Source organism: Ranitomeya imitator, chromosome 5, assembly GCF_032444005.1.
Source record: "Ranitomeya imitator isolate aRanImi1 chromosome 5, aRanImi1.pri, whole genome shotgun sequence".
In the NCBI taxonomy this organism is placed as follows: domain Eukaryota; kingdom Metazoa; phylum Chordata; class Amphibia; order Anura; family Dendrobatidae; genus Ranitomeya; species Ranitomeya imitator.
This window is the reverse complement of record NC_091286.1, coordinates 543,405,950-543,428,431: the sequence shown is the minus strand read 5'-3', so window position 1 is coordinate 543,428,431 and position 22,482 is coordinate 543,405,950. Positions and strand designations below refer to the sequence as shown.

The 22,482-nt window shown below is 47.0% G+C and overlaps 1 protein-coding gene across 1 annotated transcript in view; it reads right to left on the bottom strand.

The window, feature by feature from the left end:
* LOC138680865 (carboxypeptidase B-like) overlaps window positions 1–22,482 on the bottom strand; it is a 56,127-nt gene that overhangs the window by 6,205 nt on the left and 27,440 nt on the right. The window lies entirely within an intron of this gene.

Here is a 22,482-nt window from a genome sequence, read left to right as displayed (position 1 = left end):
AGAAAGCTATATTTTAGGTTTCATTTGGACATCTTAAAGAACCAACTTCTATGTCCTAAATAGGGTTGAGCGAAACGGATCGTTCATTTTCAAAAGTCGCCGACTTTTGGCAAAGTCGGGTTTCATGAAACCCGACCCGACCCCTGTGTGGGGTCGGCCATGCGGTACGCGACTTTCGCACCAAAGTCGCGTTTCAATGACGCGAAAAGCGCCATTTCTCAGCCAATGAAGGTGGACGCAGAGTGTGGGCAGCGTGATGACATAGGTCCTGGTCCCCACCATCTTAGAGAAGGGCATTGCAGTGATTGGCTTGCTGTCTGCGGCGTCACAGGGGCTATAAAGAGGCGTTCCCGCCGACCGCCATCTTACTGTGGCTGATCTGAGCCTAGGGAGAGGTTGCTGCCGCTTCGTCAGAAGCAGGGATAGCGTTAGGCAGGGTCCATTAACCACCAAACCGCTTGTGCTGTAGCGATTTCCACTGTCCAACACCACCTTTTGTTTGCAGGGACAGTGGAAGCTACATTTTTTTTTCCTCAGCGCTGTAGCTCATTGGGCTGCCCTAGAAGGCTCCCTGATAGCTGCATTGCTGTGTGTACGCCGCTGTGCAAACCAACTGCTTATTTCAAAGCACAAATCCTGTTGTTCCTTCCTTTCTGCACAGCTATCTTTTTTGTTTGTCCACACTTTTTATTTAATTTGTGCATCAGTCCACTCCTTATTGCTGCCTGCCATACCTGGCTGAGATTACTGCAGGGAGATAGTAATTGTAGGACAGTCCCTTTTTTTTTTTTTTTTTTTTTTTTTAATTCTCCCTAAAAAAATAAGCTGTGGGAGATTAAGATTGGCATTTCTGCTAGAGTGCCATCTGTTGTGAATTCTGTGATCAAGCTCCCTCCTGTGGTCACGAGTGGTACTGCGGCTTCTGAGTTTCCTTCCTCAGGTGTGAGGTTAAGTCGTTAGGTGCTGCTCTATTTAACTCCACCTAGTGCTTTGATCCTGGCCTCCAGTCAATGTTCTAGTATTGGTCTTGCTTCCTCCTGGATCGTTCCTGTGGCCTGTCTGCTCAGCATAAGCTAAGTTCTGCTTGTGTTACTTTTGTTGCTATATTTTCTGTCCAGCTTGCTTAATTGGTTTTTCTAGCTTGCTAGAAGCTCTGAGACGCAGAGGGAGCACCTCCGTACCGTTAGTCGGTGCGGAGGGTCTTTTTGCCCCTCTGCGTGGTTGTTTGTAGGTTTTTGTGTTGACCGCAAAGCTATCTTTCCTATCCTCGGTCTATTCAGTAAGTCGGGCCTCACTTTGCTAAATCTATTTCATCTCTGTGTTTGTGTTTTCATCTTACTCACAGTCATTATATGTGGGGGGCTGCCTTTTCCTTTGGGGAATTTCTCTGAGGCAAGGTAGGCTTATTTTTCTGTCTTCAGGCCTAGCTAGTTTCTCAGGCTGTGCCGAGTTGCATAGGGAGCGTTAGGCGCAATCCACGGCTACCTCTAGTGTGGTGTGATAGGATTAGGGATTGCGGTCAGCAGAGTTCCCATGTCTCAGAGCTCGTCCTATGTTTTTTGGTTGTGCTCTGAACTTCAAGGTCCATTGTGGTTCTGAATTACCTATACATAACAGTACTGGAGGCCCAAAGTATTATGCTTCTCAATAGAGGGAAAAAAGAAGTTCTGAGACCATTTTTTTTTCTTTGCACTGTGTTTTGCCTTTTTTTTCCCCTAGACATTTGGGTGGTTCAGGACACAGGTGTGGTGATGGACATTAAAGGTCTGTCTTCATGTGTGGATCTTCTCACTGCAAGAGTACAAAATATTCAAGACTTTGTGGCTCAGAATTCTATGTTAGAACCAAGAATTCCTATTCCTGATTTGTTTTCTGGAGATAGAGCTAAATTTCTGAGTTTCAAAAATAATTGCAAACTGTTTCTGGCGTTGAAACCTCGCTCCTCTGGTGACCCAGTTCAACAAGTTAAGATCATTATTTCTTTATTAGGTGGCGACCCTCAAGACTGGGCATTTTCCCTTGCGCCAGGAGATCCTGCATTATGTAATATTGATGCGTTTTTTCTGGCGCTCGGATTACTGTACGATGAACCTAATTCAGTGGATCAGGCAGAAAAAAATTTGCTGGCTCTGTGTCAGGGTCAGGATGAGATAGAGATTTATTGTCAGAAGTTTAGAAAGTGGTCTGTGCTCACTCAATGGAATGAATGTGCTTCGGCAGCAATCTTCAGAAAGGGTCTCTCTGAAGCCCTTAAGGATGTCATGGTGGGATTTCCTATGCCTGCTGGTCTGAATGATTCTATGTCTTTGGCCATTCAGATCGGTCGACGCTTGCGTGAGCGTAAATCTGTGCACCATTTGGCGGTATTATCTGAGCATAAACCTGAGCCTATGCAGTGCGATAGGACTTTGATCAGAGCTGAAAGGCAGGAACACAGACGTCAGAATGGGCTGTGTTTCTACTGTGGTGAATCCATTCATGCTATCTCCGATTGTCCTAAGCGCACTAAGCGGTTCGCTAAGTCTGCCACCATTGGTACGGTACAGTTGAAATTTCTTTTGTCCGTTACTTTGATCTGCTCTTTGTCTTCCTATTCTGTCATGGCATTTGTGGATTCAGGCGCTGCCCTGAATTTGATGGACTTGGAGTTTGCTTGGCGCTGTGGGTTTGTCTTGGAGCCCTTGCAGTGTCCTATTCCATTGAGAGGAATTGATGCTACGCCTTTGGCCAAGAATAAGCCTCAGTATTGGACCGAGCTGACCATGTGCATGGCTCCTGCGCACCAAGAGGATATTCGCTTTCTGGTGTTGCAAAATCTGCATGATGTGGTCGTGTTGGGGTTGCCATGGCTACAAGTCCATAACCCAGTATTAGATTGGAAATCAATGTCTGTGTCCAGCTGGGGTTGTCAGGGGGTACATGGTGATGTTCCATTTCTGTCTATCTCATCATCCACCCCTTCTGAGGTCCCAGAGTTCTTGTCTGATTACCGGGATGTATTCGATGAGCCCAAGTCCAATGCCCTACCTCCGCATAGGGATTGTGATTGTGCTATCGAGTTGATTCCTGGTAGTAAGTTTCCTAAGGGTCGACTGTTTAATTTATCTGTACCTGAGCACGCTGCTATGCGGAGTAACGTAAAAGAATCCTTGGAGAAGGGTCATATTCGGCCGTCATCATCGCCATTGGGAGCAGGGTTCTTTTTTGTGGCCAAGAAGGATGGTTCGCTGAGACCTTGTATTGATTACCGCCTTCTAAATAAAATCCCGGTCAAATTTCAGTACCCCTTGCCGCTGCTATCTGATTTGTTTGCTCGGATTAAGGGGGCTAGTTGGTTCACCAAGACAGATCTTCGTGGTGCATATAATCTTGTGCGTATTAAACGGGGCGATGAATGGAAAACTGCATTTAATACGCCCGAGGGCCATTTTGCGTACCTAGTTATGCCATTCGGACTTGCCAATGCTCCATCAGTATTTCAGTCCTTTATGCATGACATCTTCCGAGAGTACCTGGATAAATTCCTGATTGTATACCTGGATGATATTTTGGTCTTCTCGGATGATTGGGAGTCTCATGTGAAGCAGGTCAGAATGGTGTTCCAGGTCCTGCGTGCTAATTCTTTGTTTGTGAAGGGATCAAAGTGTCTCTTTGGTGTTCAGAAGGTTTCATTTTTGGGGTTCATTTTTTCCCCTTCTACCATCGAGATGGACCCTGTTAAGGTCCAGGCCATTTATGATTGGACTCAGCCGACATCTCTGAAGAGTCTGCAAAAGTTCCTTGGCTTTGCTAATTTTTATCGTCGCTTCATCTGTAATTTTTCTAGTATTGCTAAACCATTGACCGATTTGACCAAGAAGGGTGCTGATGTAGTCAATTGGTCTTCTGCTGCTGTGGAAGCTTTTCAAGAGTTAAAGCGTCATTTTTCTTCTGCCCCTGTGTTGTGTCAACCAGATGTTTCGCTTCCGTTCCAGGTTGAGGTTGATGCTTCTGAAATTGGAGCGGGGGCTGTTTTGTCGCAAAGAGGTGCTGATTGCTCGGTGATGAAGCCATGCGCCTTCTTTTCCAGGAAGTTTTCGCCTGCTGAGCGAAATTATGATGTTGGCAATCGAGAGTTGCTGGCCATGAAGTGGGCATTCGAGGAGTGGCGTCATTGGCTTGAAGGAGCTAAGCATCGCGTGGTGGTCTTGACTGATCACAAGAACTTGACTTATCTCGAGTCTGCCAAACGGTTGAATCCTAGACAGGCTCGTTGGTCGCTGTTTTTCTCCCGTTTTGACTTTGTGGTTTCGTACCTTCCGGGCTCTAAAAATGTGAAGGCGGATGCCCTGTCTAGGAGTTTTGTGCCTGACTCTCCGGGTTTGCCTGAGCCGGCGGGTATTCTCAAAGAGGGAGTAATTGTGTCTGCCATCTCCCCTGATTTGCGGCGGGTGCTGCAAAAATTTCAGGCTAATAAACCTGATCGTTGCCCAGCAGAGAAACTGTTTGTCCCTGATAGGTGGACGAATAAAGTTATCTCTGAGGTTCATTGTTCAGTGTTGGCTGGTCATCCTGGAATCTTTGGTACCAGAGATTTGGTGGCTAGATCCTTTTGGTGGCTGTCTCTGTCGCGGGATGTGCGTTCTTTTGTGCAGTCTTGTAGGATTTGTGCTCGGGCTAAGCCCTGCTGTTCTCGTGCCAGTGGGTTGCTTTTGCCCTTGCCGATCCCGAAGAGGCCTTGGACACATATCTCTATGGATTTTATTTTGGATCTCCCCGTCTCTCAAAAAATGTCGGTCATTTGGGTAGTTTGTGATCGCGTCTCTAAGATGATCCATTTGGTACCCTTGTCTAAATTACCTTCCTCCTCTAATTTGGTGCCATTGTTCTTCCAGCATGTGGTTCGTTTACATGGCATTCCAGAGAACATCGTTTCTGACAGAGGTTCCCAGTTTGTTTCGAGGTTTTGGCGAGCCTTTTGTGCTAGGATGGGCATTGATTTGTCTTTTTCCTCGGCTTTCCATCCTCAGACAAATGGCCAGACTGAACGAACCAATCAGACCTTGGAAACATATCTGAGATGTTTTGTTTCTGCTGATCAGGATGATTGGGTGTCCTTTTTGCCGTTGGCTGAGTTCGCTCTTAATAATCGGGCCAGCTCGGCTACCTTGGTTTCACCGTTTTTCTGCAATTCTGGGTTCCATCCTCGTTTCTCTTCAGGGCAGATTGAGTCTTCGGACTGTCCTGGTGTGGATACTGTGGTGGACAGGTTGCAGCGGATTTGGACTCATGTAGTGGACAATTTGACCTTGTCCCATTAGAAGGCTCAACGTTTCGCTAATCGCAGACGCTGTGTGGGTCCTGTTGTGAATTCTGTGGCAGAGCTCCCTCCTGTGGTCACAAGTGGTACTTCGGCTGATTCTCTCTGTGAGCTTCCATGGTGGAGGAAAGTGGTACTGCGGCTTCTGAGTTTCCTTCCTCAGGTGATGTGGTGAAGTCGTTAGGTGCTGCTCTATTTAACTCCACCTAGTGCTTTGATCCTGGCCTCCAGTCAATGTTCTAGTATTGGACCTGTTTCCTCCTGGATCGTTCCTGTGGCCTGCTGCTCTGCATAGCTAAGTTCCGCTTTGCTATTTTGTTTGCTGTTTTTTTTCTGTCCAGCTTGTCTATTTGTTTTTTCCTGCTTGCTGGAAGCTCTGGGACGCAGAGGGTGTACCTCCGTGCCGTTAGTTCGGTACGGAGGGTATTTTTGCCCCCTTTGCGTGGTTTTTGTAGGGTTTTGTGTTGACCGCAAAGTTATCTTTCCTATCCTCGCTCTGTTCAGAAAGTCGGGCCTCACTTTGCTAAATCTATTTCATCTCTACGTTTGTCGTTTCATCTTAACTCACAGTCATTATATGTGGGGGCTGCCTTTTCCTTTGGGATATTTCTCTGAGGCAAGGTAGGCTTATTTTCTATCTTCAGGCTAGCTAGTTTCTCAGGCTGTGCCGAGTTGCATAGGGAGCGTTAGGCGCAATCCACGGCTGCCTCTAGTGTGGTTGGAGAGGATTAGGGATTGCGGTCAGCAGAGTTCCCACGTCTCAGAGATTGTTCTATGTTTTTGGGTTATTGTCAGGTCACTGTATGTGCTCTGACCTCTATGTCCATTGTGGTACTGAATTATATAAGTATATAAGGGGACAATACAAATATCTCGCTGAGGATCTGTTTATACCAAGGAAGGTGACGGGCACAAGGGGGCATTCTTTGCGTCTGGAGGAGAGAAGGTTTTTCCACCAACATAGAAGAGGATTCTTTACTGTTAGGGCAGTGAGAATCTGGAATTGCTTGCCTGAGGAGGTGGTGATGGCGAACTCAGTCGAGGGGTTCAAGAGAGGCCTGGATGTCTTCCTGGAGCAGAACAATATTGTATCATACAATTATTAGGTTCTGTAGAAGGACGTAGATCTGGGGATTTATTATGATGGAATATAGGCTGAACTGGATGGACAAATGTCTTTTTTCGGCCTCACTAACTATGTTACTATGTTACTTTATCATAACAGTACTGGAGGCCAAAAGTACTAATGATTCTCAATAGAGGGAAAAAAGAAGTTCTGAGACCATTTTTTTTTCTCTGCACTGTGTTTTGCCTTTTTTTTCCCCTAGACATTTGGGTGGTTCAGGACACAGGTGTAGCGATGGACATTAAAGGTCTGTCTTCATGTGTGGATCAGCTCATGGCAAGAGTACAAAATATTCAAGACTTTGTGGTTCAGAATTCTATGTTAGAACCGAGAATTCCTATTCCTGATTTGTTTTTTGGAGATAGAACTAAATTTCTGAGTTTCAAAAATAATTGTAAACTATTTCTGGCTTTGAAACCTCGCTCCTCTGGTGACCCAGTTCAACAAGTTAGGATCATTATTTCTTTTTTACGTGGCGACCCTCAGGACTGGGCATTTTCTCTTGCGTCAGGAGATCCTGCATTAAGTAATATCGATGCGTTTTTCCTGGCTCTCGGATTGCTGTACGATGAACCTAATTCAGTGGATCAGGCAGAGAAAAATTTGCTGGCTCTGTGTCAGGGTCAGGATGAGATAGAGGTATATTGTCAGAAATTTAGAAAGTGGTCCGTACTCACTCAATGGAATGAAGGTGCGCTCGCAGCTATTTTCAGAAAGGGTCTCTCTGAAGCCCTTAAGGATGTCATGGTGGGATTTCCTATGCCTGCTGGTCTGAATGAGTCTACGTCTTTGGCCATTCAAATCGGTCGACGCTTGCGTGAGCGTAAATCTGTGCACCATTTGGCAGTATTACCTGAGCTTAAATCTGAGCCTATGCAGTGCGATAGGACTTTGACCAGAGTTGAACGGCAAGAACACAGACGTCTGAATGGGCTGTGTTTCTACTGTGGTGATTCCACTCATGCTATCTCTGATTGTCCTAAGCGCACTAAGCGGTTCGCTAGGTCTGCCACCATTGGTACGGTACAGTCAAAATTTCTTCTGTCCGTTACCTTGATCTGCTCTTTGTCATCGTATTCTGTCATGGCATTTGTGGATTCAGGCGCTGCTCTGAATTTGATGGACTTGGAGTATGCTAGGCGTTGTGGGTTTTTCTTGGAGCCCTTGCAGTGTCCTATTCCATTGAGAGGAATTGATGCTACGCCTTTGGCCAAGAATAAGCCTCAGTACTGGACCCAGCTGACCATGTGCATGGCTCCTGCACATCAGGAGGTTATTCGCTTTCTGGTGTTGCATAATCTGCATGATGTGGTCGTGTTGGGGTTGCCATGGCTACAAGTCCATAATCCAGTATTAGATTGGAAATCCATGTCTGTGTCCAGCTGGGGTTGTCAGGGGGTACATGGTGATGTCCCATTTCGGACTATTTCGTCATCCACCCCTTCTGAGGTTCCAGAGTTCTTGTCTGATTACCGGGATGTATTTGATGAGCCCAAGTCCGATACCCTACCTCCGCATAGGGATTGTGATTGTGCTATCGATTTGATTCCTGGTAGTAAATTCCCAAAAGGTCGACTGTTTAATTTATCTGTGCCTGAGCACGCCGCTATGCGGAGTTATGTGAAGGAGTCCTTGGAGAAGGGGCATATTCGCCCGTCAACGTCGCCATTAGGAGCAGGGTTCTTTTTTGTAGCGAAACGTTGTGAAACATATATACTCCCTTAAAAAAAACACGATTTATTTTAGAAATAGTCTAAAAAACCACTTCCCAGTGAGTACAAAAAAAAGGAATACAATATCGAATCCAATAGTGCACCTCACCTCACAAATACCCTACACTGACCTGCTATCCCTTCCTAAACAGTGGAGGTTGGCACCCTGATAGATGTTTTGGCGCCCCCACTCCGCGACGGCTGACACCTGCTATCCCTATTAATAAAACTGGTCAGCTAAAGGAGGGAAAACAATGAGCAATCAAAAGGGATGAAGGAAGGTATAAGGCAAAGAAAAAACAAAGGTGCACTACAGATAGATATATGTATAACGTCATCCCTCAATGATGTCCCATATTGTACAGCGAAGAACTGAGACAAAAAACATATAAAGCCGGTGATATGCTCACAGCGTCTCAGTACCACAGTCCATCCGTATATACACACAGGACACGGTTCTATGCATGTACAGTGGGTCAATAGTGGGAGGACAGATATACACCTATCAAAAAAGACCCGGTTCAGTCTAAATTGACATAATGCACAATGGTAACCCCTTGATAAAACTATCGGTGTATTCTCAGAGTATAAAGCAATACACTTCAACTCAGTAGACCCTATAGCATAATACTATATCGGTGAAGGAGATCAAAAAAGAATATGATAGGCTACACATTGGATGCAACATATACCATATAGTGTGCTTACGCAACCGATAGTGGGTATCCATATAAATGCATAGTCAAAAACGACACAAAGAATAGATAATGTCTGCAGCAATACGTGAAGGGGGTATTGTCCCAACATTTGTCACTTAGCTGTCGACGCGTTTCCCCGTTGTACGGTTCCTCAGGGGGCCAGAATGATAATACACCCGAGGTCATAGATGCAGGTGCCCTGATGTCCAGGCAGACCTGACCTCTTTTTTGTAGCCAAGAAGGATGGTTCGCTGAGACCTTGTATAGATTACCGCCTTCCAAATAAGATCACGGTTAAATTTTAGTACCCCTTGCCGTTGTTATCTGATTTGTTTGCTCGGATTAAGGGGGCTAGTTGGTTCACCAAGATAGATCTTCGTGGTGCGTATAATCTTGTGCGTATTAAGCGAGGCGATGAATGGAAAACTGCATTTAATACGCCCGAGGGCCATTTTGAGTATCTAGTAATGCCATTCGGACTTGCCAATGCTCCATCAGTGTTTCAGTCCTTTATGCATGACATCTTCCGAGAGTACCTGGATAAATTCCTGATTGTGTACTTGGATGACATTTTGATCTTCTCGGATGATTGGGAGTCTCATGTGAAGCAGGTCAGAACGGTGTTTCAGGTCCTGCGTGCTAATTCTTTGTTTGTGAAGGGATCAAAGTGTCTCTTTGGTGTTCAGAAGGTTTCATTTTTGGGGTTCATCTTTTCCCCTGCTACTATCGAGATGGACCCTGTTAAAGTCCAAGCCGTCCATGATTGGACTCAGCCGACATCTCTGAAAAGTCTGCAAAAGTTCCTGGGCTTTGCTAATTTTTATCGTCGCTTCATCTGCAATTTTTCTAGTATTGCTAAACCATTGACCGATTTGACCAAGAAGGGTGCTGATGGGGTCAATTGGTCTTCTGCTGCTGTGGAAGCTTTTCAAGAGTTGAAGCGTCGTTTTTCTTCTGCCCCTGTGTTGTGTCAACCAGATGTTTCGCTTCCATTCCAGGTCGAGGTTGATGCTTCTGAGAGTGGAGCAGGGGCTGTTTTGTCGCAGAGAAGTTCTGATTGCTCGGTGATGAAACCATGCGCTTTCTTTTCCAGGAAGTTTTCGCCTGCTGAGCGAAATTATGATGTGGGCAATCGAGAGTTGCTGGCCATGAAGTGGGCATTCGAGGAGTGGCGTCATTGGCTTGAAGGAGCTAAGCATCGCGTGGTGGTCTTGACTGATCATAAGAACTTGACTTATCTCGAGTCTGCCAAGCGGTTGAATCCTAGACAGGCTCGTTGGTCGCTGTTTTTTGCCCGTTTTGACTTTGTGATTTCGTACCTTCCGGGCTCAAAAAATGTGAAGGCGGATGCTCTGTCTAGGAGTTTTGTGCCTGACTCTCCGGGTTTATCTGAGCCGGCGGGTATCCTCAAAGAGGGAGTAATTGTGTCTGCCATCTCCCCTGATTTGCGGCGGGTGCTGCAAAAATTTCAGGCTAATAAACCTGATCGTTGTCCAGCGGAGAAACTGTTTGTCCCTGATAGGTGGACGAATAAAATTATCTCTGAGGTTCATTGTTCGGTGTTGGCTGGTCATCCTGGAATCTTTGGTACCAGAGAGTTAGTGGCTAGATCCTTTTGGTGGCCATCTCTGTCGCGGGATGTGCGTTCTTTTGTGCAGTCCTGTGGGATTTGTGCTCGGGCTAAGCCCTGCTGTTCTCGTGCCAGTGGGTTGCTTTTGCCCTTGCCGGTCCCGAAGAGGCCTTGGACACATATCTCTATGGATTTTATTTCAGATCTTCCCGTCTCTCAAAAGATGTCAGTCATTTGGGTGGTCTGTGATCGCTTCTCTAAGATGGTCCATTTGGTACCCTTGTCTAAATTACCTTCCTCCTCTGATTTGGTGCCATTGTTCTTCCAGCATGTGGTTCGTTTACATGGCATTCCAGAGAATATCGTTTCTGACAGAGGTTCCCAGTTTGTTTCGAGGTTTTGGCGAGCCTTTTGTGGTAGGATGGGCATTGACTTGTCTTTTTCCTAGGCTTTCCATCCTCAGACTAATGGCCAGACCGAACGAACCAATCAGACCTTGGAAACATATCTGAGATGCTTTGTTTCTGCTGATCAGGATGAATGGGTGTCCTTTTTGCCTTTGGCTGAGTTCGCCCTTAATAATCGGGCCAGCTCAGCTACCTTGGTTTCGCCGTTTTTCTGCAACTCTGGGTTCCATCCTCGTTTCTCTTCGGGGCAGGTTGAGTCTTCGGACTGTCTTGGTGTGGATACCGTGGTGGACAGGTTGCAGCAGATTTGGACTCATGTAGTGGACAATTTGACCTTGTCCCAGGAGAAGGCTCAACGTTTCGCTAATCGCAGACGCTGTGTGGGTTCCCGACTTCGTGTTGGGGATTTGGTTTGGTTATCTTCTCGTCATATTCCTATGAAGGTTTCCTCTCCTAAGTTTAAACCTCGTTTCATTGGTCCGGATAGGATTTCTGAGGTTCTTAATCCTGTGTCTTTTAGTCTGACCCTTCCAGATTCTTTTTCCATACATAACGTATTCCATAGGTCATTGTTGCGGAGATATGTGGCACCTATGGTTCCATCTGTTGATCCTCCTGCCCCGGTTTTGGTGGAGGGGGAGTTGGAGTATATTGTGGAGAAGATTTTGGATTCTCGTGTTTCAAGACGGAAACTCCAGTATCTGGTTAAGTGGAAGGGTTATGCTCAGGAAGATAATTCCTGGGTCTTTGCCTCTGATGTCCATGCTCCCGATCTTGTTCGTGCCTTTCATATGGCTCATCCTGGTCGTCCTGGGGGTTCGGTGACCCCTCCTCAAGGGGGGGTACTGTTGTGAATTCTGTGGCAGAGCTCCCTCCTGTGGTCACAAGTGGTACTTCGGCTGATTCTCTCTGTGAGCTTCTGTTGGTGGAGGAAAGTGGTACTGCGGCTTCTCAGTTTCCTTCCTCAGGTAATATGGTGAAGTCGTTAGGTGCTGCTCTATTTAACTCCACCTAGTGCTTTGATCCTGGCCTCCAGTCAATGTTCTAGTATTGGACCTGTTTCCTCCTGGATCGTTCCTGTGGCCTGCTGCTCTGCATAGCTAAGTTCCGCTTTGCTATTTTGTTTGCTGTTTTTTTTCTGTCCAGCTTGTCTATTTGTTTTTTCCTGCTTGCTGGAAGCTCTGGGACGCAGAGGGTGTACCTCCGTGCCGTTAGTTCGGTACGGAGGGTCTTTTTGCCCCCTTTGCGTGGTTTTTGTAGGGTTTTGTGTTGACCGCAAAGTTATCTTTCCTATCCTCGCTCTGTTCAGAAAATCGGGCCTCACTTTGCCTCTAGTGTGGTTGGAGAGGATTAGGGATTGCGGTCAGCAGAGTTCCCACGTCTCAGAGCTCGTTCTATGTTTTTGGGTTATTGTCAGGTCACTGTATGTGCTCTGACCTCTATGTCCATTGTGGTACTGAATTACCTTATCATAACAGGGTCCCCGACTTCGTGTTGGGGATTTGGTTTGGTTGTCATCTCGTTATATTCCTATGAAGGTTTCCTCTCCTAAGTTTAAGCCTCGTTTCATTGGTCCGTATAGGATTTCTGAGGTTCTTAATCCTGTGTCTTTTCGTTTGACCCTTCCAGATTCTTTTTCCATCCATAACGTATTCCATAGGTCATTGTTGCGGAGATACGTGGCGCCTGTGGTTCCATCTGTTGATCCTCCTGCCCCGGTTTTGGTGGAGGGGGAGTTGGAGTATATAGTGGAGAAGATTTTGGATTCTCGTGTTTCAAGACGGAAACTCCAGTATCTGGTTAAGTGGAAGGGTTATGGTCAGGAAGATAATTCCTGGGTCTTTGCCTCTGATGTCCATGCTGCCGATCTTGTTCGTGCCTTTCATATGGCTCATCCTGGTCGGCCTGGGGGCTCTGGTGAGGGTTCGGTGACCCCTCCTCAAGGGGGGGGGGTACTGTTGTGAATTCTGTGATCAAGCTCCCTCCTGTGGTCACGAGTGGTACTGCGGCTTCTGAGTTTCCTTCCTCAGGTGATGAGGTTAAGTCGTTAGGTGCTGCTCTATTTAACTCCACCTAGTGCTTTGATCCTGGCCTCCAGTCAATGTTCTAGTATTGGTCTTGCTTCCTCCTGGATCGTTCCTGTGGCCTGTCTGCTCAGCATAAGCTAAGTTCTGCTTGTGTTACTTTTGTTGCTATATTTTCTGTCCAGCTTGCTTAATTGGTTTTTCTAGCTTGCTGGAAGCTCTGAGGGAGCACCTCCGTACCGTTAGTCGGTGCGGAGGGTCTTTTTGCCCCTCTGCGTGGTTGTTTGTAGGTTTTTGTGTTGACCGCAAAGCTATCTTTCCTATCCTCAGTCTATTTAGTAAGTCGGGCCTCACTTTGCTAAATCTATTTCATCTCTGTGTTTGTGTTTTCATCTTACTCACAGTCATTATATGTGGGGGGCTGCCTTTTCCTTTGGGGAATTTCTCTGAGGCAAGGTAGGCTTATTTTTCTGTCTTCAGGCCTAGCTAGTTTCTCAGGCTGTGCCAAGTTGCATAGGGAGCGTTAGGCGCAATCCACGGCTACCTCTAGTGTGGTGTGATAGGATTAGGGATTGCGGTCAGCAGAGTTCCCACGTCTCAGAGCTCGTCCTATGTTTTTTGGTTATTGTCAGGTCACTTTGTGTGCTCTGAACTTCAAGGTCCATTGTGGTTCTGAATTACCTATTCATAACAGCCATCCCTGTGTGTGCCACCTCTCTCACATAGTGGGCCATAGAAAGCCTTTTTTTTTTCTTTTTTTTTTATTGGGTTTATAAATTCTCCCTGAAAAAAAAAAAACAGTGGGAGATTAATATTGGCCTTTGGGCTTGTGTGCCAGTCCTGAGTTTGCCATCTCTCTCAAATAGTGGGCCATATAAAGCCTATTTATTTATTTTTTTTTAAATTTGGTTTCTAAATTCTCCCTGAAAAAAATAACAAAAAACCGTGGGAGATTAATATTGGCCTTTCTGCTTGTGTGCCAGTCCTGACTTCTGAGTGTGCCATCTCTCTCTCTGAAATAGTGGGCCATAGAAAGCCTATTTATTTATTTTTTATTTGGTTTCTAAATTGTCCCTGATAAAATAAAAAAAAACAGTGGGAGATTAATATTGGCCTTTCTGCTTGTGTGCCAGTCCTGACTCATGAGTGTGCCATCTCTCTCTCTCTCAAATAGTGGGCCATAGAAAGCCTATTTATTTTTTTTTATTTGGTTTCTAAATTCTCCCTGAAAAAATAAAAAAAAACAGTGGGAGATTATTATTGGCCTTTCTGCTTGTGTGCCAGTCCTGACTCCTGAGTGTGCCATCTCTCTCTCAAATAGTGGGCCATAGAAAGCCTATTTATTTATTTTTTATTTGGTTTCTAAATTCTCCCTGAAAAATTAAAAAAAAATCAGTGGGAGATTAATATTGGCCTTTCTGCTTGTGTGCCAGTCCTGACTCCTGAGTGTGCCATCTCTCTCTCTCAAATAGTGGGCCATAGAAAGCCTATTTATTTTTTTTTATTTGGTTTCTAAATTCTCCCTGAAAAAATAAAAAAAAACAGTGGGAGATTAATATTGGCCTTTCTGCTTGTGTGCCAGTCCTGACTCATGAGTGTGCCATCTCTCTCTCTCTCAAATAGTGGGTCATAGAAAGCCTATTTATTTTTTTTTATTTGGTTTCTAAATTCTCCCTGAAAAAATTAAAAAAAACAGTGGGAGATTAATATTGGCCTTTCTGCTTGTGTGCCAGTCCTGACTCCTGAATGTGCCATCTCTCTCTCTCAAATAGTGGGCCATAGAAAGCCTATTTATTTTTTTTATTTGGTTTCTAAATTCTCCCTGAAAAATAAATAAAAAAACAGTGGGAGATTAATATTGGCCTTTCTGCTTGTGTGCCAGTCATGACTCCTGAGTGTGCCATCTCTCTCTCTCAAATAGTGGGCCATAGAAAGCCTATTTTTTTTTTTTTTATTTGGTTTCTAAATTCTCCCTGAAAAAATAAAAAAAAACAGTGGGAGATTAATATTGGCCTTTCTGCTTGTGTGCCAGTCCTGACTCCTGAGTGTGCCATCTCTCTCTCTCAAATAGTGTGTTAGGGTTTGCGGAACGCACCAAATATAATGTTTATTAAATGGAATTGGTGTGTTCGCAACCCGGGATCCACCGTGCAGGAAAGTACCTGCTGCTAAATAATGGCGGCTCTATATGGCGGTATATACCAACTCTGTTAGCTTCACAGAGTAACCGCGAGAGGCAGGCTCTGTGCCCTGTTAGACTTTCACAGAGGCACAGGCCAACTACCCAGATGTGAGCAGTGAGTGGTCATGCATGCATACACAATCTCCTTGCCGGAGGTGCCAGCATTCTAGGGGCTTATTTCAGCCGGGTCCCTGAACACATACAAACGCATGCGGATGGCGGATGGCGCAAAGCATATGACAAAAGACGATACTAGCGCATGGCCGTGCGGTCATGCACAGTTTATATAGTTACAGCACAGGAAGCTGCTACCAAAGTTTTGCCCTTTCAGGACCTTCCTGGAGGACCAATGGGATGCGCTGCAGTACCTGAACATGTGACCGAACATGTGACACTCGACCTCCAATGGGAGACCTTGCCCTGGGCATGCTCAGTGTGTGTAAATAAGGACTTAGTCACAGAGAGGCCTGCTCGCCGCAGATCAGTGCAGGGTACCATAGGAAAGCCAGAAAAGGCAGTAGTGACCCTATGCACCGAATCAGCCTCAGCGAGACGCTGGGAGCGACGTCTCCGCTGAGCAGACCCCACTGCGGCCGATGCTGAATGGGAGACCGCAGCAGACACGGATCGAGATTCCCCCTGTGCAGCAGAGGAAACTCGACTCCTAACATTACCCCCCCTCCTAGGGCCCCCCTCCTTGAGCCTCACTACGCTCAAAAGCTGCAATAAGCAGCGGAGCCCGAATGTGCTCCACAGGCTCCCAGGTTCTATCCTCTGGGCCGTGACCCTTCCAGTCCACCAGATAAAATTTCTTGCCACGTACCACCTTGCACCCCACAATAGCATTCACCTCAAACTCATCCGTGGATGAACCCGATGTCCCAGCAGATGACTCAGAAAACCAGGACAAATGAACGGGCTTTAAGAGGGAAACGTGAAAAGTATCGGTGATACCAAGGCGTGAAGGAATAGCCAAACGGTAGACCACAGGGTTGACCTTTTCCAGAACCTTAAACGGGCCAATGTAGCGAGGAGCAAACTTAGTGGACTCAACTTGCAGCCTGATGTTATGGGCGGAGAGCCACACTAAGTCGCCAGGAGCAAAAACCGGAGCGGGGCGCCGGTGTGTATCAGCCGAAACCCTCATTCTCTCTTTGGAGGCCCGGATGGCATCCTGTGTGCGGTCCCAGATGTCACGTGCCTCCACCGCCCAGTCTGCCACCCTAGAATCGGTGGATGACACGGGCATGGGCACAGGGACACGCGGATGCTGGCCGAAATTAAGGAGAAAAGGAGTTTGACCAGTGGAATCGGCTACGGCGTTGTTCAAGGCAAATTCCGCCCAAGGTAGCAAAGATGCCCAGTCATCCTGCCTAGCAGAGATGAAATGTCGCAAATATGTCACCAGAGTCTGGTTGGTTCTCTCCACCAACCCATTCGTCTCGGGATGGTATGCAGAGGAGAGGTTTAACTCTATGCTGAGTAAATGGCAGAGCTCTCTCCAAAACCAAGACGCGAACTGGGGACCCCGATCGCTGACAATCTTATCAGGCATACCATGCAATCGGAAAACGTGCTTAATGAACAACACCGCCAAGGCCCGTGCTGAGGGTAACCGAGGAAGCGGCACCAAATGCACCATCTTAGAGAAATGGTCGGTGACAACCCAAATAATGGAGCAGCCACGCGACTTGGATAGGCCCACCACAAAGTCCATCCCGACCATCTCCCAGGGCCTGTCTGCCACCGGTAGAGGGTAAACCAACCCAGCAGGCCGTTGCCGAGGAGACCGATTCTGGGCGCAGGAAACGCACGCCTGAATATAGTCCCTTACATCTCGGGCCATACGCGGCCACCAGTATGTTCTCGCCAAAAGCTCAGATGTCCTCTTGATCCCAAAATGCCCACCCACTCTGGAGGAGTGAGCCCAAGAGAGAACCTCCGGTCGCAAGTTAGCTGGTACGAAAGTCTTGCCCGGGGGCACAGACTCAAGCGAAACCGGAGCTACAGTTCTCAGGCTCTCAGAAGGGACAATAAGCCGAGGCTCCTCCTCCTCCGATGACACTACGGAGCGGGAGAGAGCGTCAGCACGAACGTCCTTCTCCCCGTAGAGGAAATGGAGAGTAAAATGGAACTGGGAGAAGAACAGGGACCATCTAGCCTGGCGAGAATTCAGCTGCTGGGCCATTTGTAGATATACCAAGTTCTTGTGGTCAGTGAAGACTTGGAAGGGAAAGCGAGCTCCCTCCAAGAGATGTCTCCACTCTGAAAAAGCCAACTTCATGGCTAGCAACTCCCTGTCCCCGATGGAATAATTCCTCTCCGCTGGTGTGAAGGTCTTGGCGAAGAAGAAGCAAGGATGCTTCCGACCTTGAGCATCCTTTTGGAAAAGGACTGCTCCAGCACCAACGAATGAGGCATCCACCTCCAAGATAAATGGTTTATCAACATCGGGGCGATGTAGGATGGGAGCGCTAGCGAAGTGTGACTTGATCGAGAAAAAGGCTTTGGAGACCTCCTCTGACCACAACTTGGGATTTGCTCCCTTTTTGGTGAGGGCAACCAAGGGAGCTACCAAAGTTGAGAAGTGTGGAATGAACTGGCGATAGTAATTAGTGAACCCCATAAAGCGCTGCACCGCTTTAAGAGAATGGGGTTCCTGCCAGTCCATTACAGCCTGTAGCTTGGCAGGATCCATAGCCAAACCCTGGGCAGAGATGATGTAACCAAGGAAAGGCAAGGACTCCTGCTCAAACACACACTTCTCCAACTTGGCGTAGAGGGAGTTTGCCCGTAAGAGGTCGAAGACTTTGCGAACATCTCTCCGATGGGAGTCAATATCTGGAGAGAAGATGAGAATATCATCCAGATAGACTACGACTGAGGTGGTGAGCATATCCCGGAAGATGTCGTTCACAAAGTCTTGGAAAATGGCTGGGGCATTACAGAGCCCAAAGGGCATCACCAGATATTCATAGTGCCCATTCCTAGTGTTAAAAGCCGTCTTCCATTCATCCCCCTCACGGATGCGAGTCAGGTTGTAAGCACCCCGCAGATCTAACTTCGTAAATACCCTCGCTCCCCGTAGCCTATCAAACAGCTCAGATATCAGGGGTAATGGGTACTTGTTCTTAACGGTGATGGCGTTAAGACCCCTGTAGTCTATGCATGGACGTAAGTCTCCAGTCTTCTTCTGTACGAAGAAGAACCCAGCCCCTGCCGGTGACACTGACTTCCTAATGAATCCTCTTGCCAGATTTTCTTGGATGTACTGAGACATTGCCTCCGTCTCCGGGAGAGATAACGGATAGACTCGACCCCGGGGAGGCTCAGCACCAGGCAAGAGGTCAATAGGACAGTCATAGGGGCGGTGAGGCGGAAGGGTCTCCGCAGCTCTTTTGGAGAACACGTCTGCATAGGGCCAATAGTGCTTGGGGAGAGAGGAAAGATCTGCGGGTACCTGTGTAGTAGCAACCTGAACGCACTCCCTCTGACATCTACCCTCGCAGGATTTACTCCATCCCAAAATTCTCCCAGAGGACCACTCAATATGAGGAGAATGGTAGCGAAGCCATGGTATCCCCAACAGGACCTCATCAATTCCCTCAGGAATGACTAATAGGGAGATTATCTCCTGATGTGATGGAGACACAGAAAGCGTGAAAGGAATGGTTTGGTGGGTAATCTGTGAGGGTAGTGTTGACCCATTTACCACTCGAACGGTTACAGGCTTGGCGAGCATCACCAAGGGTACTGCGTGACGCTAGGCAAAAGAGGAAGACATAAAATTACCCTCTGCCCCAGAATCCACGCATAGCTCGACCATAAGAGTGGATGGGCCTATGGTAATTGTCCCCTTGAAGGACAACTTTGAGGCAAACGTCGCCGTGTCTAGTGTACCTCCTCCAACTGCCACTAGACGCTGACGTTTCCCCGACCGCTGAGGACCCTTGGAGGCAAGATGTCCTGACTGCCGGCAAACATGACGGACCTTATGTGCACGGGCGGACTGAGACTTGGATCCCGCTCGTGTCACCTCTAAGGCCTCATGTGACTCGGATGCCTGGACTGGAGATTCCAAAGGTTTGGCGAAGGTGGGAGCCAGCCGAAACCTCTGCCTACACTGGGCTCGCTCCAACCTTCGCTCGTGAAAACGAAGGTCTATGCGAGTAGATATGGCTATGAGCTCCTCCAGTGTGGCGGGAATCTCCCTAGTGGCCAAAGCGTCCTTCACATGGTCAGCCAGCCCCCTCCAAAATACGGGAATGAGGGTTTTATCTGGCCATTCCAACTCAGACGCTAATGTCCGGAAGAGAACAGCAAAATGGCTGACCATGGTTGAACCCTGAGTCAAAGCCAGCAGTTGGAGCGCTGTATCATGGGTGACTTGAGGTCCTAAAAAGACCTGTTTCAGAGAGTCCAGAAACCGAGGAACACTCCGCACCACATGATCGTTGCGCTCCCACAGCGGCGTAGCCCACTCCAACGCTCTGTCCGACAAGAGGGAGATTATGAATCCCACCTTTGCCCGCTCAGTAGGGAAACGTGCAGCCAGGAGCTCGAGGTGTATACCACATTGGCTCACGAAACCCCTACAGGACTTACTGTCCCCAGAGTATCTCTCAGGCAAAGGAAGGTGAGATAGCGTCGGAACAGAGGTGGCAGTGGGTAAAGCTGCTGCAGCCACGCTAGCAGCCTGAACAGCTATTGCGGTAACATCCACCGCCGAGGTTGCACGCTCAAGAGACGCCAACCGGCCCTCCAGCAGCTGGATGTACCCCTGCAATCGCTGTTCATCCACCATTACTTAGCCAGATCTTGGCAATAGTATACTGTTAGGGTTGGCGGAACGCACCAAATATATTGTTTATTAAATGGAATTGGTGCGTTCGCAACCCGGGATCCACCGTGCAGGAAAGTACCTGCTGCTAAATAATGGCGGCTCTATATGGCGGTATATACCAACTCTGTTAGCTTCACAGAGTAACCGCGAGAGGCAGGCTCTGTGCCCTGTTAGACTTTCACAAAGGCACAGGCCAACTACCCAGATGTGAGCAGTGAGTGGTCATGCATGCATACACAATCTCCTCGCCGGAGGAGCCAGCATTCTAGGGGCTTATTTCAGCCGGGTCCCTGAACACACTTATACACAATCTCCTCGCTGGAGGTGCCAGCATTCTAGGGGCTTATTTCAGCTGGGTCCCTGAACACATACAAACGCAAGACCACATTGGCGCAAAGCATATGACAAAAGACGATACTAGCGCATGGCCGTGTGGTCATGCGCAGTTTATATAGTTACAGCACAGGAAGCTGCTACCAAAGTTTTGCCCTTTCAGGACCTTCCTGGAGGACCAATGGGATGCGCTGCAGTACCTGAACATGTGACCGAACATGTGACCCTCGACCTCCAATGGGAGACCTTGCCCTGGGCATGCTCAGTGTGTGTAAATAAGGACTTAGTCCCAGAGAGGCCTGCTCGCCGCAGATCAGTGCAGGGTACCATAGGAAAGCCAGAAAAGGCAGTAGTGACCCTATGCACCGAATTAGCCTCAGCGAGACGCTGGGAGCGACGTCTCTGCTGAGCAGACCCCACTGCGGCCGATGCTGAATGGGAGACCGAACAGACACGGATCGAGATTCCACCTGTGCAGCAGAGGAAACTCGACTCCTAACATAGTGGGCCTTAGAAAGCCTATTTATTTATTTTTTATTTGGTTTCTAAATTCTCCCTGAAAAAATAAAAAAAATACAGTGGGAGATTAATATTGGCCTTTCTGCTTGTGTGCCAGTCCTGACTCCTGAGTGTGCCATCTCTCTCTCAAATAGTGGGCCATAGAAAGCCTATTTATTTATTTTTTTATTTGGTTTCTAAATTCTCCCTGAAAAATTAAAAAAAAAACAGTGGGAGATTAATATTGGCCTTTCTGCTTGTGTGCCAGTCCTGACTCCTGAGTGTGCCATCTCTCTCTCTCAAATAGTGGGCCATAGAAAGCCTTTTTTTTTTATTTGGATTCTAAATTCTCGCTGAAAAATTAAAAAAAAAACAGTGGGAGATTAATATTGGCCTTTCTGCTTGTGTGCCAGTCCTGACTCCTGAGTGTGCCATCTCTCTCTCAAATAGTGGGCCATAGAAAGCCTATTTATTTATTTTTTATTTGGTTTCTAAATTCTCCCTGAAAAAATAAAAAAAAAAACAGTGGGAGATTAATATTGGCCTTTCTGCTTGTGTGCCAGTCCTGACTCCTGAGTGTGCCATCTCTCTCTCTCAAATAGTGGGCCATAGAAAGCCTATTTTTTTTTATTTGGTTTCTAAATTCTCCCTGAAAAACTAAAAAAAAACAGTGGGAGATTAATATTGGCCTTTCTGCTTGTGTGCCAGTCCTGACTCCTGAGTGTGCCATCTCTCTCTCTCAAATAGTGGGCCATAGAAAGCCTATTTTTTTTTTATTTGGTTTCTAAATTCTCCCTGAAAAACTAAAAAAAAACAGTGGGAGATTAATATTGGCCTTTCTGCTTGTGTGCCAGTCCTGACTCCTGAGTGTGCCATCTCTCTCTCTCAAATAGTGGGCCATAGAAAGCCTATTTTTTTTTTATATATGGTTTCTAAATTCTCCCTGAAAAAAAAAAACAGTGGGAGATTAATATTGGCCTTTCTGCTTGTGTGCCAGTCCTGACTCCTGAGTGTGCCATCTCTCTCTCAAATAGTGGGCCATATAAAGCCTATTTTTTTTTTATTATTTGGTATCTAAATTCTCCCTGAAAAAAAAAAAAAAAAACAGTGGGAGATTAATATTGACATTTGTGCTTGAGTGACAGTCTCACCCACCTGTAAAGGTATATCTAAATCATACTGAAGTTATAGCTCACCATGTAAGTTGTTTGACAGCAACAAATACCGTTACTTTGGTTACGTTTTTAAAACAATGAGGAAGTCTGGTGGAAGAGGTCATGGCCGTGGGCGTTCATTGCCAGCTGGTAATGATGGTAGTGGTAGTGGAGCATCAGGTGGTCGTGGGAAAAAAAATATAGCACCTAAGTCTGGAGCTGTGGAGCCAGGTTCGTCGTCTGGCTACACAAGGCCTCGAACGCTCCCTTTTCTGGGAGTAGGAAAACCGCTTTTAAAGCCGGAGCAGCAAGAGCAAGTTTTGGCTTACCTTGCTGACTCATCCTCAAGCTCTTTTGCCTCCTCTTTTGAAACTGGTAAATGTAAAAGCAGTGCGTCGTTAGTGGATGTTCACGGTCAGGGACAAGTCGCTTCCTTGTCCTCTTCAGCAAAAACAGCAACAGAGAAGGATGCAGCAGGCGACACAACGGGTTACTCCATGGAGCTCTTTACACATACCGTCCCTGGCTTAGAAAGTGAAACAGTTAACAGGCCATGCCCATTACTAGTTGAATCGGACATGGAGTGCACTGATGCACAGCCACAGCCAGACTACTATGCTGCTCCTTTGACTCAGA